The sequence below is a fragment of the Puma concolor genome, chromosome C2 (genome assembly GCF_028749965.1).
Source record: "Puma concolor isolate L17-30 chromosome C2, mPumCon1.1.hap2, whole genome shotgun sequence".
Classification (NCBI taxonomy): Eukaryota; Metazoa; Chordata; class Mammalia; order Carnivora; family Felidae; genus Puma; species Puma concolor.
The window spans coordinates 116,960,466-116,979,872 of NC_141675.1; positions in this window are offsets into that span (position 1 = coordinate 116,960,466).

Genomic DNA, 19,407 nt, shown 5'->3' on the forward strand with positions numbered 1-19,407 from the left:
CTCCATCTGAGGGTGCTTTGAGCCTGACATCTAGAAATCTCACTGGGAGCACTCTGGACTCAGACATTGGGTTTGTAATTTGCTCCAACCATTAATCTATGGTTTTCTTTTATTTCCATAAAAATGCCTCTTATTAATTACCTGATTGCTTGCTAACCAAAAGAGAGACTATATGATGTCTAACACCACCTGCTATACCTGCATTAACTCCTCCTGAAAAGTAAAAAACCATGTAGATAAAACAGGCCACATGCCACTTGGCTAAAGAGGCCCTTGACTACATTTTTGTAGAAATCAGGGTGTCTACATGATGGCTAACACATCATGCTATGTATGGATCAATTCTTCCAGAGAGGTTAAACAAAGCTTCTAGCCAGGTAAATCTCTAGATGGTGGTCTGTAACAGCCCTAGGGGGAAAAAACATGAAACAAATGACTATTGACATCCAGTAGACCAAGCTATAACTTCCTTCTACTCCCTACTGTCCATCCTGTTTCCTAAAACTTAGATAGCAAGGACTTCTGAAGCCTTCAGTCAGGGTCAACATCCCACGCCAGCATGAAGTAGTTAAGAAGACAGACCATCACCCATGTTCCCTTAAAAGATTTTTAAGGGCCCAAATCCTTGAGTAGAGAATGTTAAAAGTAAGGAGTTAGGTTTTAACAGGATCCCTGGAGGCCAGCAAAGGGAAGTCAGATACTTGTCTTTGCATCACTGCACAAATAAGGCCACAGGTAGCCAGATAAAATCAGACAGGCCCAAGACAAAGAAGGCCAGAGAGCCTGACCAAGTAAGGGAGAAAAGGTACAAAACTTTGCTTCCAAAGAAATCCCCTCTCTAAATAATCAATATACCACCCCTTTGTTAACAACCATCAATAAAAGGTAGAAACCCAAACCCTGGGGAGGTGCACAACCGTTCCTTAAGCTCACCTGCTCTCACATCTCTAGTGTACTCAATTTAATAAACTCTTCTCAACCACCATGTCTGGTCGATCCTTAAATGCTTTTCTTTCAATGAGACTAATAGCCTCTGGCAATGTTCTTCGAGGGGCTGTGCAGCAACCTCAGGGCCAGGGGACTCCCCGGTCCCCCTGCCAAAAGGTGGTGTCTGGATTTCAACAATATTTTCATTTCTTGCAGCACACTTTTAATGGGAAAATGATGCACTTAACTGCATCCACAGGAGAACAAGAGCCTGATGGCCTGTTGCTTTCTAGAGACAGTTGGAAAAAACAGGGAACCTGGAGATGTGAAGGGAATCTATGATATAGGTCTTCAAATGCAAGAAGCGCTGTCACTGGAATAAACTGTAAGTCCAGACACAGAGAAAGGAGGCAGATTTCAGTTTTCTATAAGAAATGGACTGCCTTAGTTACTAAAATCCCTGGCACCAAGGGCATGCAAAAATGAAAGAGGACTTCTTCAGCTGCCTCTATTTGACCTCAAGCTTTCTAATTGGCTTCTTCTTTCCAGCTTGTGTCTTGGCTCAGACAGAAGACCTTGAGGGCAAAGGATCCCCTGATGAGAACCGAAACTACCCCTCAAGAAATAAAAACTGCCCTGAGCCTACAAGACCCCACCCCATAGACTACTAGATGGTGATTGATTTACTCTTCACTGCCTACCTGCACCTACCCACCCACCTCTGGACATTTTCCTCATATAAACTTGGAAGTATTTTGGACACTTGGAAGGCAGTCTTCAGGATGCTAGTCCACTGTCTTCAAGGTGTTGGTCCCACTGAAATAAATTCCTTTCCTGTTTTACCACCACTTGTTTCCCTGCCTTGGGGTTTTGTCAGTCCGAGTAGCTGAACGTGGTCTTCTGGGACCCCTGGAGCCAGGTGCACCCCAGATACAAACGAGCATGGATCTGACTTAAGATTCAACCAAAAGACTTAGTTAACATTTTTAACAGTCTCTTGTTTCAGTCACTAAGCAGCTGATCCTGCTTCTACTGTTCTTTAGGACAAAGGCCGTTATGACACATTTCATTCACCAGCAAAGACTAAGACTCAGTTTTATAGGTTTTTTTCTAACAATTAAAATCTATGACCTGATTTTATACTAGTAAAAAGTTGGAATATTTAATGCACATTATTTACTTAAGGGTTTACTTGACCTATATTGGGTCACAATTTGAAAAATAATTTTTTAATTTTTTAAAAATTTTTATTTATTTTTGAGAAAGAAAGAGAGAGAGCATGTGCAGAGGAGGGGCAGAGAGAGAAGGAGACACAGAATCCAAAGCAGACTCCAGGCTCGGAGCTGTCAACACAGAGCCTGACGTGGGGCTCGAACTCACAGACCACAAGATCATGACCTGAGCCGAAGTCAGACGCCCAACTGACTGAGCCACCCAGGCACCACAATTTGAAAATTAATACCTTAAACACAATTATATGCAATTATACCTTAAACACACACACACACACACACACACACACACACACACACACACACTATCACCTGTCAAAGTACCTATAGATACAGATTTCTAAAGAAACTATCAAGTAGTGGTTTGTGTACACACACACACAACAGATTAGTGTTAAGAAAATGTAGAATTTATAAAAACATAAATATTTAAGTTCCAAATCAATGTAAATATACTTAAAACTATTGTATTTTATACATATTAAAATTTTTTAATGTTTATTATTTTTGAGAGAGAGAGAGAGCAAAGTCAAATGCTTAACCTACTAAGCTACTCAGGTGCCCCTGAATTATATACTTAGAAATGGTTAAAACAGGAGTTCCGAGGTGGCTCAGTCAATTGAGCATCCGACTTCAGTTCAGGTCATGATCTTACAGTTTGTGAATTTGAGCCCCACATTGGGCTCTGTGCTAACAGCTGAGAGGCTGGAGCCTGCTTCAGATTCTGTGTCTCTCTCTCTCTCTGCCTTTTCCTCAGTTGTATTCTCTCTTGCTCTCTCTCTCTCAATCTCTCTCTCAAAAGTAAATAAATATTTTTTTAAAAAAATAGAAATGGTTAAAATAGTAAGTTTTATGTTATGTGCTTTATACCAAAATGAAAAAAATTAAAAATATATTCACAAATGTTGCTTATTGAGGAGTTTTATTTGGGTAGATAATGCTACTGAAAATAAAAAAAAATCACAAGATGTCTTAAATAATATAAAATGTGTTGCATTTTGCCAAAAAAAAAAAACCTCTGTAATTTTAAAAATAAATACTCCTCTCCCCAAATTTATATGGAAAGTTTGATAAAGGCTACAGCAATGATTAAAAAGAGTAATTATTAAAGACTTCCAATACCTTATCTTATTGTGTAAATTAAGTGGTTCCTGTGTGAGAGCAAATGAAAAAAGGAATTGCTTTGGAAGTTAGTGCATTCTGGCGGTATGTATTAAAATAGTCAGGGACTGCATGTTGATCAGAAATTACTAACAGTTTGCCAGTGAATCATTCACATGGTCATCCACTGAGCCACAGCAGCAGCAAACAGCATGCCCTAATGAGGGCCTGACTCTTATTGTCTGACTGTCACAGGTCCCGTCCTTTCCACGAAGTTACAGAAAACTACATGAATATACCATATGTTTTCCATATACCTATTGTTTTCCATAAATTGAAATGAGAGCTTACTCTATAACCGCTTCCTGGAAGAATTGTGGTATGATGCTTAGTTGTCGAGTAATAATTTCTTCACTTTGTTCCAGGTGCACTACTTGATTTGAAAGTAATGCTGATCTGCCATTAATATCTCCTTGCACAAGTCAACTCAAAGGACTATGCTTGCCACACTTAAAACATGATTTTGGACTGATTTTGTGCCTGCATTTCTGTGTACATTTAATCTGCACCATGTTGTTGTTATGCGTTGAATTGCATCCCCCAACACGTAGGCTGAATCTTAACCCCCCAGAATCTCAGATGGTGACATTATTTAGAGGTGGGGTCCCTGCAGATGTAATTAGAGGAGGTCACATAGGTGGAAAGTGACCCCTTAAAGTAGATAACCTGTGTCTTTATAAGAAGGGGGAAGAAAGACACAGGAAGAACACCCTGGAATGATGGACGCAGAGATCAAACCACGGACTGTCAAGAATTGACAGCCATCTTAAGAAGCCTGGAAAAGGCAAGGAAAGAGTTTCTCCCATGAATTTCATAAAGAGCCTGGCCTGACTTTTTGGATATCTAGCCTCCATAACTGTCAGATAATAAATACATTTCTCTTGGCTTCCACTACCCAGAAGTTTTGATATTTGGTTACAGCAGCCCTGAGAAAGGAACAATCATATAGACCAAATGGGCAGAGAAAGCAACTAAATCCTAAAAAGAGAGAGAACCTTTGTGTCTAATTATTTTACATATAGAATTCTTCTAAAAAGGTCATACTAATTATTTCTGAAGCTCGTTTAGAAATGGTAATTAAGAGGTCTCTATTCCCTTTGATATCCAAACTATATTTTGTAACTTGCTTAATCACTGAGTTACATTAACACTAAGATGAAATCATACAAAATCAAAGCAAAAGCCTTAGCAAAGGAATGCAGGCTCCTTAAATGAATATTAGTTGATTATAAGAAAGAGTTACCGCCATGATTTCATACATTTGGATCGTTTTTAAAACACTTCTGTATTTGAGTTTTGGCTATTAATTGTGTTAAAAAAAATCTCTAGAAATTCTTTAAAGCAATCACTCCATTTTGTAGTTGAGTCAATTTAGATTTTGTCTTTGTCAAATAGTTGATACATGAAAGCCCTGGGACTTGAACCCACTACCTCAACTCCTAGGACAGTATTTTTTTTTTTCTGTTTAATACATTATCTTACCACTCCTTCTTGAAATAATAATGATTCTAACATAAAAAAGGCTGTTTGGCCAATAAGAACCTCAGGTACAAATTCAGCTATGCAAAAAATGGTTCTATCTTTCTATAATGGAATCTTTTCTTTTTTTTTTTTTATTTCAAGTTTTCATTCTGCCACATGACACACTTTCTCACTTTCTTCATTTATATATTGTTTTAAATTGTACTACATTCATATGATACAAAGTTCAAAAGACATAAAGTTATTCCTCTTTATGTGAGGTTAGGGAGAAAGAGACTAAAATAAATAGAAAAACATCTCCAAGAAAAGTTTGCAAACCAAAATTTCAAGTTCTTTAAAGAAGCAAATGTCAGGGCACCTGGGTGGCTCAGTCTGTTGAATGTCTGACTCTTGGTTTCAGCTTAGGTCATGATCTCATAGTTCATGGGTTTGAGCCCCACATCTGGCTCTGCATGGGGCTGTTTGAGATTCTCTCTCTCCCTCTCTCTCTCTCTGACTCTCCCCCACAAAACAAATAAATAAACTTTTTTTGTAAAAAAAAAAAAAAAAAAGACAAGATAGCATCAATAGAGATATCTTACAAACCAAACACTAAACAACAACAACCAGAAATTAAAAAAAAAAAAATTATCATATATCCACCCATGTCTCTTCTGGGATAATAAAAACTTTATCAGTCTCTCATATATTTTTCCAGAAATATATTTTTCTAGAAATATATTTTTCTGTATATACATGTGTGTGTTTCTAATTAAATTATAGATTATCAACATTCTGTACCTTTTTTCCCTTATTAGAGAATATTTCATGTTAGAGCTAAAAGATTTTTTTCTGCTCTCTACACAATTAGACAATGAATGTTCTCCAAAAATGGACAGGAGTCGAAATATGAAAGTAATTAATAAATACAAATAGATTTAACTCAATATTACAATATAGAAATTAAATTTTATTTTATAAAACCCAGCTGGGTGCTTATCAAAAAAAGTAGAAAATCAGTTATATTACAATAATAAAAATTAAGGGTTAAAAAATCAGCAAAACTAATTAAGAGTTACCTGATTTAGCTTCAAGAATGTAAGATAAAATAGAATCCAAGACAAATACTTTAAGTATAGTGAGGGAAGCTTCATGTCAAAAGAAACAAGTTACCAAAAGTATTTAACAGGGTTTGATATAATATGCAATATAACCTATAAAGCAAAAAAACTGCCAGAATTTTCAAATTGAAACTGGACAAATCTATAATTAAAACAGTAGTGTCCAATGTTATTTATTACTAAGTGATAGACCAAGAGACAGAAAAATTAGTAAGTATTATGTTTTGAATTTTGTACCCCTCCCCAAATTCATAGTTTGAAAACCTAACCCTCAAAGGTGATGGTGTTAGTTGGTGGGCCTTTGAGAGGTAATCAGGTCATGAGAGTAGAATCCTCATAAATGGGATTAGTGCCTTATAAAAGAGGATCCAGAGAGATCCCTACTCCTTCTATACCAGGTGAGGACACAGCAAGAAGGTACTGACTATAAACTGGCAAGAAGGTCCTCACCAGAACGTGACTATGCTGGTGCCTTGATCTTGGACATTCATGTAAGAAATGAATTTCCATAGTTTAAAAACTACCCAGTCCGTGGAATACTATTACAGTAGCCCAAAGGACTAAGACAGTAACGACGTAGAATATTTGAACGAACAATTTTAAATGTGAGCTAAGTAGGATATATAGAAACATACACCTTACAAATAGAAATAAATATTTTTAAAAGTATGCATGGAACTTTTACATGAATTGTCCAATATTATATTAAAGTCTAGAAATTCTCAATAATTGATATATTACACACAATGTATTATGATGGAAACGAAATTAAATTAGAGTGAATACTTAAAAACAAAACTCTAAAAGTTTGGAGAACAGAATACTCAACTATAGATTAATAAATCTTAATGGATATTATCAAATATTTCAAAGCAACTAAGAAATTAATACATCAAAACAGGCTAGATATAAAACGAAGATAAAATGGTGCTGAGGGGTAAATTTGCTAAAAGGCAAGACTGAAAATTAGTAAACTAACCACAAAAAACTAGGTAATATTTTCTTAAATGTTCATTTATTTATTTTGAGAGAGAGAGAGAAAGCAGGGGAAAGGCAGAGAAAGAGAGGGAGAGAGAGAATCCCAAGCAAACTTCACACTGTCAGTGTAGAGACAGACATGGGGCTCAATCCCACAAACCATGAGATCATGACCTGAGCCCAAATTAAGAGTCAGATGCTTAATTGACTGAGCCACCCAGGCACCCCTAGGAAATGATTTTTTAAGGCAACAAAATAAATACCAGTAGAGGAAACAAATGTACATATAAGAGTACATTTACTCATTTAGTGGACCAAAAGAAAAATATTATTTTATTTATTTTGAGAGAGAGACAGCACAAGCAGGGGAGGGGCAGACAGAGAGGAAGAGAGAGAATCCCAAGCAGACTTTGTGCTGTCAGTGCTGAGCCTGACATGGGGCTTGAACCCACAAACAGTGAGATCATTACCTGAGCTGAAACCAGGAGTCAGAAGCTTAACTGACTGAGCCACCCAGGCACCCCCAAAAGAAAAAAGTTTTAAAGAGACCCGATCTTCAAATCTAAAATGTGAAAAAATAGTATAGTAAAGAACCCTCCAGCAAGATGGACTAAGAGGAAAATAATCTGAGAAGCAAACCATATGAGAAATAAAGAAGAAGAAAATTTTAATATTTAAAAATATCAATAAATTTATGGCAACATATTTAAGATTGATAGCACTTACACAAAACTATCAAAAAATACATAGTCCCAGAGAGGTGTTAACAACCCTTCAAGTCTGTTTTATATTAACTGTTCCAGAGAGAAAATAACTTAGCAAGTGCCATACAATTTTGTATCAGAAGAAATATATAAAACTATAAAAGTATCTCACTTATAAACTCATAAACATAATACTAGCACATGAATCTAGCATATATAAAACATAATCCACCATGACAAGTAAGTTTTATTGCTTAAGTAGAAAGATTTTTGTTTTGTTCACCAATGTACCCGAAGGATTCTCTTAGACACTGCCTGCTAAAGAGTAGGAGTCAATATTTGGTAAGTGAATTGAATAACAAATAATCACAAGTATGGGCTAAAATCAGAAAATCAAACAATGTAAGCTACCACATTAACAGGTTTAATATTATGCTAATTAATACTAATTGTTAATTAGTATTATATTAATATCTAGTATTATACAGTTATATACATATATATATCACATTAACATGGTATAGACATAGACACACACATCAACAGACACAGAAAAGCACTGAATATTAAAAATTCATGTCTGATTTTTAAAAATGCAAACAAGTAAGAATTAAATGAAGTTGTTTAGCTTGACAAAAAATATTTACTAAACCCATAGGTAAATACACTTCATGTAACCATTCCCATTAACATCAGAAGCAAGGGAAGGATGATGGTCCTCGTCACTGCTATTTTTAATATTGTGCAAAGACTCCTAGCCAATGCAGGAATACAAAATAAGCAATAGGAAGCTTAAGGTTTGGAAAAGAGACAAAAATTAATTTCAGATTATATGAGTGGGCAAAAAATAAATAAAATAAAAGTTTCACAGAAAAACAATAAAAAATATTTGAAGGTTTTATCAGGGCTGTACATGGATGAGAGACTCAGCATTATGAAGATACCATTTTCTTCCTAAATACACTGTAAATGTAATGCCTTTGCAAATAAAACATCCACTTTATAAAATGAAGCTAAACAAAGTAATTTTAAAATTAATATGAGAGAATACATTTGCACCGAGGGTCTAATAAGGTTTTTCAAAAGGAAAGAATAAGATTTGCCCTTTCAGATTTCAAGATATATTTTGCAGCTATAGTTAATAAAATAGTGATATTTTCTGGCTTGGATAGATAAACAAATAATAAAAAATGTAAAAGGCAGTCCAAGAATAGACCTACACACAGTATATGGCACAACAGGATTCAAACCAAAATAGAACAATTTGACTCAATAATAATTCATGTTAAAACAAAATCCCAGGGCCATGGGATTGAGCCCCCTCATTGGGCTCTGTGCTAAGCATTTAGTCTGCTTAAGATTCTCTCTCTCCCTCTACACCCACCCCGACTTGCACGCTCTCTCTCGCAAATAAAAAATTAAAAAATATATATTTGAAAAATATTAAAATATAAATAATGAGCAAAAAATGTTAAAATGGTTAAATACAAACTATATTCATTCTATTTTTGAAATAAGAAAGTTGGATACTAAAAGCAAAACAGATTAGTGAAAAGACTCAATATCTGACATCATCAAACTTAAAACTATCTTTCACCAGCAATCCCTATCAAAATAACACCAGCATTCTTCACACAGCTAGAACAAACAATCCTAAAATTTGCATGGAACCACACAAGACCCCAAATAGCCAAAGCAATCTTGAAAAAGAAAACCAGGTGCACCTGGGTGGCTCAATTGGTTAAGCATCCGACTTCAGCTCAGGTCATAATCTCATGGTCCGTGAGTTCGAGTCCCACGTCAGGCTCTGTACTAACAGCTCAGAGCCTGGAGCCTGCTTTGGATTCTGTGTCCCCACCCCGCCACTCTCTATGCCCGTCCCTCACTTGTGCTGTGTCTGACTCTGTCTCTCAAAAATAAATAAATGTTAAAAAATTTAAAAAAAGGAAAAAGAAAAAGAAAACCAAAGCTGGAGGCATCAGAATCCCAGACTTCAAGATGTAATGCAAAGCTGTAATCATCAAGACAGTATAGTACTTGCACAAAAACAGACACTCAGATCAATGGAACAGAACAGAGAACCCAGAAATGGACCCACAAACGTATGGCCAACTAATCTTTGACAAAGCAGGAAAGAATATCCAATAGAATAAAGACAGTCTCTTTAGCAAATGGTGCTGGGAAAACTGGACAGCGACATGCAGAAGAATGAACCTGGACCGCTTTCTTACACCATACACAAAAATAAACTCAAAATGGATTAAAGATCTAAATGTAAGACGGGAAGCCATCAAAATCCTAGGCAGGCAAAAACCTCTTTGACTTCGGCCATAGAAACTTCTTACTCCACATCTCCAGAGGAAAGGGAAACAAAAGCAAAAATGAACTATTGGGACCTCAGCAAAATAAAAAGCTTCCGTCAATGAAGGAAACAATCAGAAAAACTAAAAGACAACCAATGGAATGGGAGAAGATATTTGCAAATGACATATCAGATAAAGGGTTAGTTTCTAAAACCTATAGAGAACTTATCAAACCCAACACCCAAAACAAATAATCCAGTGAAGAAATGGGCAAAAGACATGAATAGACACTTCTCCAAAGAAGACATCCAGATGGTGAACAGACACATGAAAAAATGTTCAACATCCCTCATCATCAGGGAAATACAAATCAAAACTACAATGAGAAACCACCTCACATCTGTCAGAATGACTGACATTCACAACTCAGGCAACAACAGATGTTGGTGAGGATGTGGAGAAAAAGGATCTCTTTTGCACTGCTGGTGGGAATGCAAACTGGTGCAGCCACTCTGGAAAACAGTATGGAGGTTCTGCAAAAAATTAAAACTAGAACTACCCTACGACCTAGCAATTGCACTAATAGGTATTTACCCAAGGGATACAGGTGTGCTGTTTTGAAGGGACACATGCATCCCAATGTTTATAGCAGCACTATCAACAATAGCCAAAGTATGGAAAGAGCCCAAATGTCTATCGATGGATGAATGGATAAAGAAGACGTGGTATATATATAAAACGTAGTATTACTCGGCAGTCAAAAGAATGAAATCTTGCCATTTGCAACTACATAGATGGAACTGGAGGTTGTTATGGTAAGCAAAATTAGAGAAAGACAAATATCATATGACTTTGCTCATATGAGAAATTTAAGATACTAAACATGAATGTAAGAGAAGGGAAGCAAAAAGAATATAAAAATAGGAAGGGGGGACAAAACATAAGAGACTTGAATGCAGAAAACAAACTGAGGGTTACTGGAAGGGTTGTGGGAAGGGGGATGGGCTAATTGGGTAAGAGGCATTAAGGAGTCTACTCCTGAAATCATTGTTGCACTATATGCCAACTAACGTGGATGCAAATTAAACAATAAGTAATTTTTAAAAAATAAGTAGACATAATGCTTATATTAACACTGCTTGTATTAGGTTATTTAAATGAAGTTGTAGTTTATAAATGGAAAATATACTATTAATTAGTCTAACAAATAGGAATATCTAACTGAGGCCTTATTCCTGGATCCATGATATCATATCTTATGGTCGTACCACGGAGATGCATGTGGGAAAAATAACAATGTATTGTCAAAAATCAAATAAACTACACATAAATAAAAAAAATATACACCTTTCACAAGAAAATATACAAAAAATAAAAATAAAAACAGACTGACATTATATTTGCTATATTTTCCACAGGATGTTAATATCACAATTAGGATGTAATCTCACAAAATTAACAATGATGTTAATATCAAAGAATTTGCATGTATATTTCCAAAATAGGAATAATATGATATCTTTTTTAAACTCAAAATTGTGAGCTGAAAGACTTGGGAATTTTTTTTTAATTTAATAAAAATATATGGTAACATAAAATTACTTAAAGATAACATTTTTGTGAGGGTGATAAAAATAAGAATCAAATGCATATATACTTGTTCTATTCTAGTTTATGGTTTTCTAGGGTTTAAACTTAAAGCACCCACAATTATAAAGTGAGAAAATAATCAGTGATAGTGATCAATTAAAGTAGTCTTAACAAGAATGAAAGCAGGCATTCTTAGAGGATATGCATTTCTACAACTGGTAACTAACTAGTGTTTTTGACTCTCATCAAACTTCACCATTTTAGAATTTCAGAACCATCTAATTTTAGAAATAAAATAAATACTGGAAGAATCTTGGAGATCTAGAATACAAGTTATAAGGAAAAAGGATTGTATTTTTATTTCATGTAATTGCATAAAGAGAATCTGGAGTGTGTGGCTGGGGGTGGACAGTAGAGTTACACATAATTTGAGAAATACAATGGGAGGAAATAATCTTCTAAAACTAGTATTTTCTCTGCTTAATGCTTTATTATAATAGATGCTTAAGATTCTCTTTTCAGCTTAATGAGCAAGGAAATCCAAATTCTAAATCTTTAGTCAAATTCATGGTTTCTCTGGGCAGGAGTTCACTCTGCTAATAAGAATAGTCTTTTTATGATTCATATCTATGGCAACCACTAATGCTTGGTTCTTTACAACTAGGCACAGTGGAAAGTAAGAGAAGAAATAGTGACTTTTTAAAAATAAATCTTTTGACAATAAATTTCAAAAAGAAATAAATAAAAATAAACCTTTAATTTTATAATAATGTTTTTATTTCCAGAAAAAAAATGAAAATAGTAGAGAGTCACCATATATCCCAAATTCAATTTCCCATATATTGCTAACGTCTTATATTAGTATGGTATATTTCTCATAATAAATGAGCCAATGTTGATACACTATTATTAAGATAAATCCATACTTTATTCAGATTTCCTTAGCTTTTACTTAATATACATTTTTCCCCCTATTCCAGGAAACCGCATTACATTTAGGTGTCATGTCTCCTTAGGTTCCTCTAGACTGTGACACTTCTGCTTACTGTTTTTGATGATCTTGACAGTTTTGAGAAACAACTGCTTGGTCATTAAGTTGAATGTCTCTCAGTTGGTGTTCGTCAGATGTTTTTCTCATCACATCATATTAAGAATTCATGCGATCCATATGACTTATCACGAACTATGTTGACCTTGATTATCTGGCTAATGTAGTGTCTGCCAGACCCCTCCACTGTGAAGTTGTTCTTTTTCCCCTTCCCATATGGTAGTGTTTGAAAGAAAGTCACTACATGCATCCCACAAGTAAGAAGTGAAGAGTTGTGCTCTCCCTCTTAAAGGTGTGTGGAGGGGGGGTATCTACATAAGCTCTCTGGAATTTTTTGGTTTAAGAGCTTTGTCTATTCTTCCCATTTTAATTTAATCAATAATTTCTTCCAATCAGAATGGACTTACAGATATTTTATACTTTCTATTATAATCCAATGCTATTTGATGTTGTTGGTCAAATTCTTCCAGCTTTGGTCACTGGCAGCTCTTTCGGTTCCCTCTGTGTCCCTTTTACATACAGTCATTGCTGTGTGTCTGGTTTTTTATCTTTTTTATTTTTCAGCACTTTCTTACCTTCTGGCACTAAAAGCTGCTGAAAGTACTAAAAGCTGCTGATATCCTGCCCCTATCCCGGAATCAACCAATATTCCAATGATTTCCCTAGAGTTTACAGTATATATTTTCAAGTAATCTGAGTCCAGCTTCAAATAACACTATACCACTTCGTGCGCAGTGAAGGCACGTTCTAATGAAGCATTCCCAACTGCTCTCTTTTGTCTCTATAGCCCTGCTGTCACTCATTACATTTATTCATGTTATAGCCACTTGATACATTGTTATTATTATTGTTTTAAAGGTATAGGTATCTTTTAGTTCAATTAAGAATAAGAAAAATAAGATATTTTACCTTTATTTTTCCCTATATTTTCCTATCTTTATGTAAATCCAAGTTTCTTGCTTATATTGTTTTTCTTCTGCTTGAAGAAATTCACTTAATATTTCTTTTAAGACAAGTCATCAAATTTCCTGAGTTTTTGCTTTTCTGAAAAAAGATTTCTCCTTTACTTTTTAGACAATAATTTTATTAGGTGCACGCAATTCTAATTTGGTAGCATCATCTTCAAATATCTCAGTGCATTCTCTGCTGGCTTACGTGGTTTTTGACAAGAATGTCATAATTTTTATCATTGTTCTTTGGACAAAACTGACTTTTTTCCCTCTTGTTTCCTTTAGTGATTCCTCTTTTAAGTAAGCAAAACTCAGTTGCTGTATCTTTAGTCCTTTCCAGATTTTGAGGTTGGTGATTTGCCCTGACATCAGTTCTTTGATGAATCCAAGTAAAGTGATTAATTCCCAGTGTGTCTAGTTTGTTCTTTTTGTAAAAAGAGGAGTGATGGATGACCTCCAACCTCTTTACATGTCAGAACTTAGACAAAAGTCGTATGGGTTTTAAACTTGTTTCTGTTTGTTTGTTTGTTTGTTTGTTTGTTTGTTTTTACTGTTTATTTTTGAGAGAGAGAGAGACAGAACACGAACTGGGGAGGGGCAGAGAGAGGGAGACATAGAATCTGAAGCAGGCTCCAGGTTCCGAGCTGTTAGCCACAGATCCCAATGCGGGGATTGAACTCATGAACTGTGAGATCATGACCTGAGCCGAAGTCGGACACTTGACCAACTGAGCCACCAGGTGCCCCCATATGGATTTTAAAATATCTTTTTGAATAAAGGAAAGATAAAGCTTACTTGAGAACTATTAAACACAATTTTATAAACTTCTAAACACATTTAAGATAAAAGGTCAGGGGAAAAAAATAGTCCAACAACTCCTCAATATAGTATTGAAATGACAGAAAATAAAATAAAATCTGGAAGATTCAAAATGAGGCAAATGAAAAGAAAATGAGGCAAATGATATTGTGAAAATTTTGCAATAAAATATTTCACAATAGACCATTCTTACTTCATAATCTAATATCAACTTGTTCATTTATTTTTTATTTATTCAACAAATATCTGTTAAATTATTACTATGAGCCAAGCACTTTTCTAAATGCTAAAGAGTTGACAGGGGAAAAGAAGAAGAAGTCATTTGTTATCCAAACTGGTGGTCTTTTAGATATTGATGGCAATGTCAACTATGATCACAGACTCCTATCTAACACCCAGTAAGTTGGAAAACATAGAGGGTTGTTTTTTTGTTGTTGTTTTTTTTTTAACTCCAAAAAGTTATCAGCAACTCCTAACAAGGAAAGTTCTTCCACCTTGTATAATGAAATTTGAAAAGTACAGTCAGAGAAAGAAGGAGGTTTTATTGTTTTACAGCATAGATATACTGATCTGCACTGAACTCAGCTACAAGCAATGGTACAAAATGAGCAAAACCAAAGCCATATTACATGTTATACAATCTTAAAGTACAGAAAAAATTCTTTAATTATTCTAAAATATAGTTCTAAAATATAAGCTATAATAATATAGCTCTAAAATATAAGCTACTAATGGACAGTGGGGAATGTATCAGGCTGGCCGCAGACTCTTCTACAATAACAGAAGCGAAAATTCCAAAGATAAGGAAATAGTAAATACAGAATTCAATGTAAAAAAAAAAAAAAAAAGAATTAAATCGTAGCAGCTGAGAAACTTTAGAATAAAATCTTAGTGAAATAACTGACAAAAGGAACATAATAAAAGCAAAAATAAAATTGAGGGCTGGACGGTGTGGAAGAAATAGAAAATGTAAAAACTGCTAAGAGTTTGTGGTAGGGAGCTGATCTATACTGTCATTAACTGAAATTGCTTTTAAAAATAAATCTCTGTCCCCTTCACAAGCTGATCCTTTTTTATTTAATCTCAAAGAGACATTGAAGAAAGTGCTGTATATTATAGTAAAAATAAATAAATAATAAACAAATAAAAATCTAAATAGGGATACTTCAAATTTCTTTTCCATAAAGCAAATTTAATAGTTTTCTAATTACAAATGTCTTTAATATTATGATCTCCAGGAACACGACAGGGATGCCCACTCTCACCGCTGTTGTTTAACATAGTGCTGGAAGTTCTAGCATCAGCAATCAGACAACAAAAGGAAATCAAAGGCATCAAAATTGGCAAAGATGAAGTCAAGCTTTCGCTTTTTGCAGATGACATGATATTATACATGGAAAATCCGATAGACTCCACCAAAAGTCTGCTAGAACTGATCCATGAATTCAGCAAAGTTGCAGGATACAAAATCAATGTACAGAAATCAGTTGCATTCTTATACACTAACAGTGAAGCAACAGAAAGACAAATAAAGAAACTGATCCCATTCACAATTGCACCAAGAAGCATAAAATACCTAGGAATAAATCTAACCAAAGATGTAAAGGAGCTGTATGCTGAAAACTATAGAAAGCTTATGAAGGTAATTGAAGAAGATTTAAAGAAATGGAAAGACATTCCCTGCTCATGGATTGGAAGAATAAATATTGTCAAAATGTCAATACTACCCAAAGCTATCTACACATTCAATGCAATCCCAATCAAAATGGCACCAGCATTCTTCTCGAAAGTAGAACAAGCAATCCTAAAATTCATATGGAACCACAAAAGTCCCCGAATAGCCAAAGTAATTTTGAAGAAGAAGACCAAAGCAGGAGGCATCACAATCCCAGACTTTAGCCTCTACTACAAAGCTGTCATCATCAAGACAGCATGGTATTGGCCCAAAAACAGACACATAGACCAATGGAATAGAATAGAAACCCCAGAACTAGACCCACAAACGTATGGCCAACTCATCTTTGACAAAGCAGGAAAGAACATCCAATGGAAAAAAGACAGTCTCTTTAACAAATGGTGCTGGGAGAACTGGACAGCAACATGCAGAAGGTTGAAACTAGACTACTTTCTCACATCATTCACAAAAATAAACTCCAAATGGATAAAGGACCTGAATGTGAGACAGGAAACCATCAAAACCTTAGAGGAGAAAGCAGGAAAAGACCTCTCTGACCTCAGCCGTAGCAATCTCTTACTCGACACATCCCCAAAGGCAAGGGAATTAAAAGCAAAAGTGAATTACTGGGACCTTATGAAGATAAAAAGCTTCTGCACAGCAAAGGAAACAACCAACAAAACTAAAAGGCAACCAACGGAATGGGAAAAGATATTTGCAAATGACATATCGGACAAAGGGCTAGTATCCAAAATCTATAAAGAGCTCACCAAACTCCACACCCAAAAAGCAAATAACCCAGTGAAGAAATGGGCAGAAAACATGAATAGACACTTCTCTAAAGAAGACTTCCGGATGGCCAACAGGCACATGAAAAGATGTTCAGCGTCGCTCCTTATCAGGGAAATAGAAATCAAAACCACACTCAGGTATCACCTCACGCCAGTCAGAGTGGCCAAAATGAACAAATCAGGAGACTATAGATGCTGGAGAGGATGTGGAGAAACGGGAACCCTCTTGCACTGTTGGTGGGAATGCAAATTGGTGCAGCCGCTCTGGAAAGCAGTGTGGAGGTTCCTCAGAAAATTAAAAATAGACCTACCCTATGACCCAGCAATAGCACTGCTAGGAATTTATCCAAGGGACACAGGAGTACTGATGCATAGGGACACTTGTACCCCAATGTTCATAGCAGCACTCTCAACAATAGCCAAATTATGGAAAGAGCCTAAATGTCCATCAACTGATGAATGGATAAAGAAATTGTGGTTTATATACACAATGGAATACTACGTGGCAATGAGAAAAAATGAAATATGGCCTTTTGTAGCAACGTGGATGGAACTGGAGAGTGTGATGCTAAGTGAAATAAGCCATACAGAGAAAGACAGATACCATATGGTTTCACTCTTATGTGGATCCTGAGAAACTTAACAGGAACCCATGGGGGAGGGGAAGGAAAAAAAAAAAAAAGAGGTTAGAGTGGGAGAGAGCCAAAGCATAAGAGACTGTTGAGAACTGAGAACAAACTAAGGGTTGATGGGGGGTGGGAGGGAGGAGAGGGTGGGTGATGGGTATTGAGGAGGGCACCTTTTGGGATGAGCACTGGGTGTTGTATGGAAACCAATTTGACAATAAATTTCATATATAAATAAAAAAAAATAAAATAAAAAAATAAAAAATAAAAAATAATAATATTATGATCTCATTCTTATAAAACTCTCCTTGTCTTTCCCTTTTACCCTCCCCCACCCCAGACAGCACATGGAAGTGCACAGATTTAGAAAACTGAAATGCATGATGTTCACCAAGTGTAACCAATGTTATTTTTGAATGGTGGCATAGTGGCTGTTTTAATGCATTCCATTTTTGTGTACTTTTCTCAATTACCTGATAATACTATGAAAAATGATGCCCTATTTCAGAATAATACATTTATGAATATTATATAAGAAAGAGAGATAATTAAACAAAAAGACACCATTTGGAGCACCTGGGTGGCTCAGTTGGTTAAGTGTCCGACTTCAGCTCAGGTCATGATCTCACACATGTATTCCAGGCCTGCGTTGGGCTCTGTGCTGACCCCTCAGAGCTTGGAGCCTGCTTTGGATTCTGTGTCTCCCTCTCTCTCTGCCCTCGCTCCCCGCTTGTTCCCTCTCTCTCTTTTTCTCTCTCTCTCTCAAATAAACATTAAACATTTTTTTTAATTTTTTTTAAATTCTTTTTTAATTTTTTTAACGTTTATTATTTTTGAGACAGAGAGAGACAGAGCATGAACAGGGGAGGGGCAGAGAGAGGGAGACAGAATCTGAAGCAGGCTCCAGGCTCTGAGCCATCAGCCCAGAGCCCGACGCGGGGCTCGAACTCACGGACCGAGAGATCGTGACCTGAGTTGAAGTCGGACGCTTAACCGACTGAGCCACCCAGGCGCCCCAAACATTTTTTAAAACATATAAAAAAGACACCTTTTTAATTGCACATAGTTTTAGCTTCCTCATATACTCAAATTACCATTTGTTCTTGAAACACTACAAAATGTCATACTTATTTTCTCCAATTATTCTATTTACTTGTATAGAATACTCTCTTCACTCCCTCCCTGAACTCAGTCCATCAAAGTCCTCATCATTCAATGTCCAGCTTGAATGTTATCCTTCATCTATCACCTTTACAAACTGTCCCTTCCTCACGAATCATTAGGCATATATGTTTGTATGGTCCTTTTTCATATCTCCCTTATAATATTTATGCTGTAATATAATAGTATTTCTTTTGAGCTACTAGAGAAGAGAGATAATTTCATTCATTTTGTACCACAAGCATAAGAACTGAGACATTATATATGTTTGGTAAAATACTTTTGATAAATTATGATGGGACAGACACACAAGTAAACAAACAACACAGTGCAACAGGTGCAGCGTTGACATTACACGCAGAAGAATGCAAGAGAACTCTCAACTCATCCTGGAAGGAAATAGGTAAAGAAAGCTTTAAAAAAAAAATTGGACATGAGGAGCTCCTGGGTGGCTCAGTCGGTTGGGTGTCCAACTTCGGCTGAGCTCATGATCTCGCAGTTTGTGGGTTCGAGCCCCACATAGGGCCCTGTGCTGACAGCTCAGGGCCTGGAGCCTGCTTTGGATTGTGTCTGCTTTGGATTTGTGGATTGTGTCTCCCTCTCTCTTTGCCCCTCCCATGCTCATGCTCTGTCTATCTCAAAAAATAAACATTAAAATTTTTTTTTAAAAATTGGACATGAGGGGCGCCTGGGTGGTGCAGTCGGTTAAGCGTCCGACTTCAGCCAGGTCACGATCTCGCGGTCCGTGAGTTCGAGCCCCGCGTCGGGCTCTGGGCTGATGGCTCAGAGCCTGGAGCCTGTTTCTGATTCTGTGTCTCCCTCTCTCTCTGCCCCTCCCCTGTTCATGCTCTGTCTCTCTC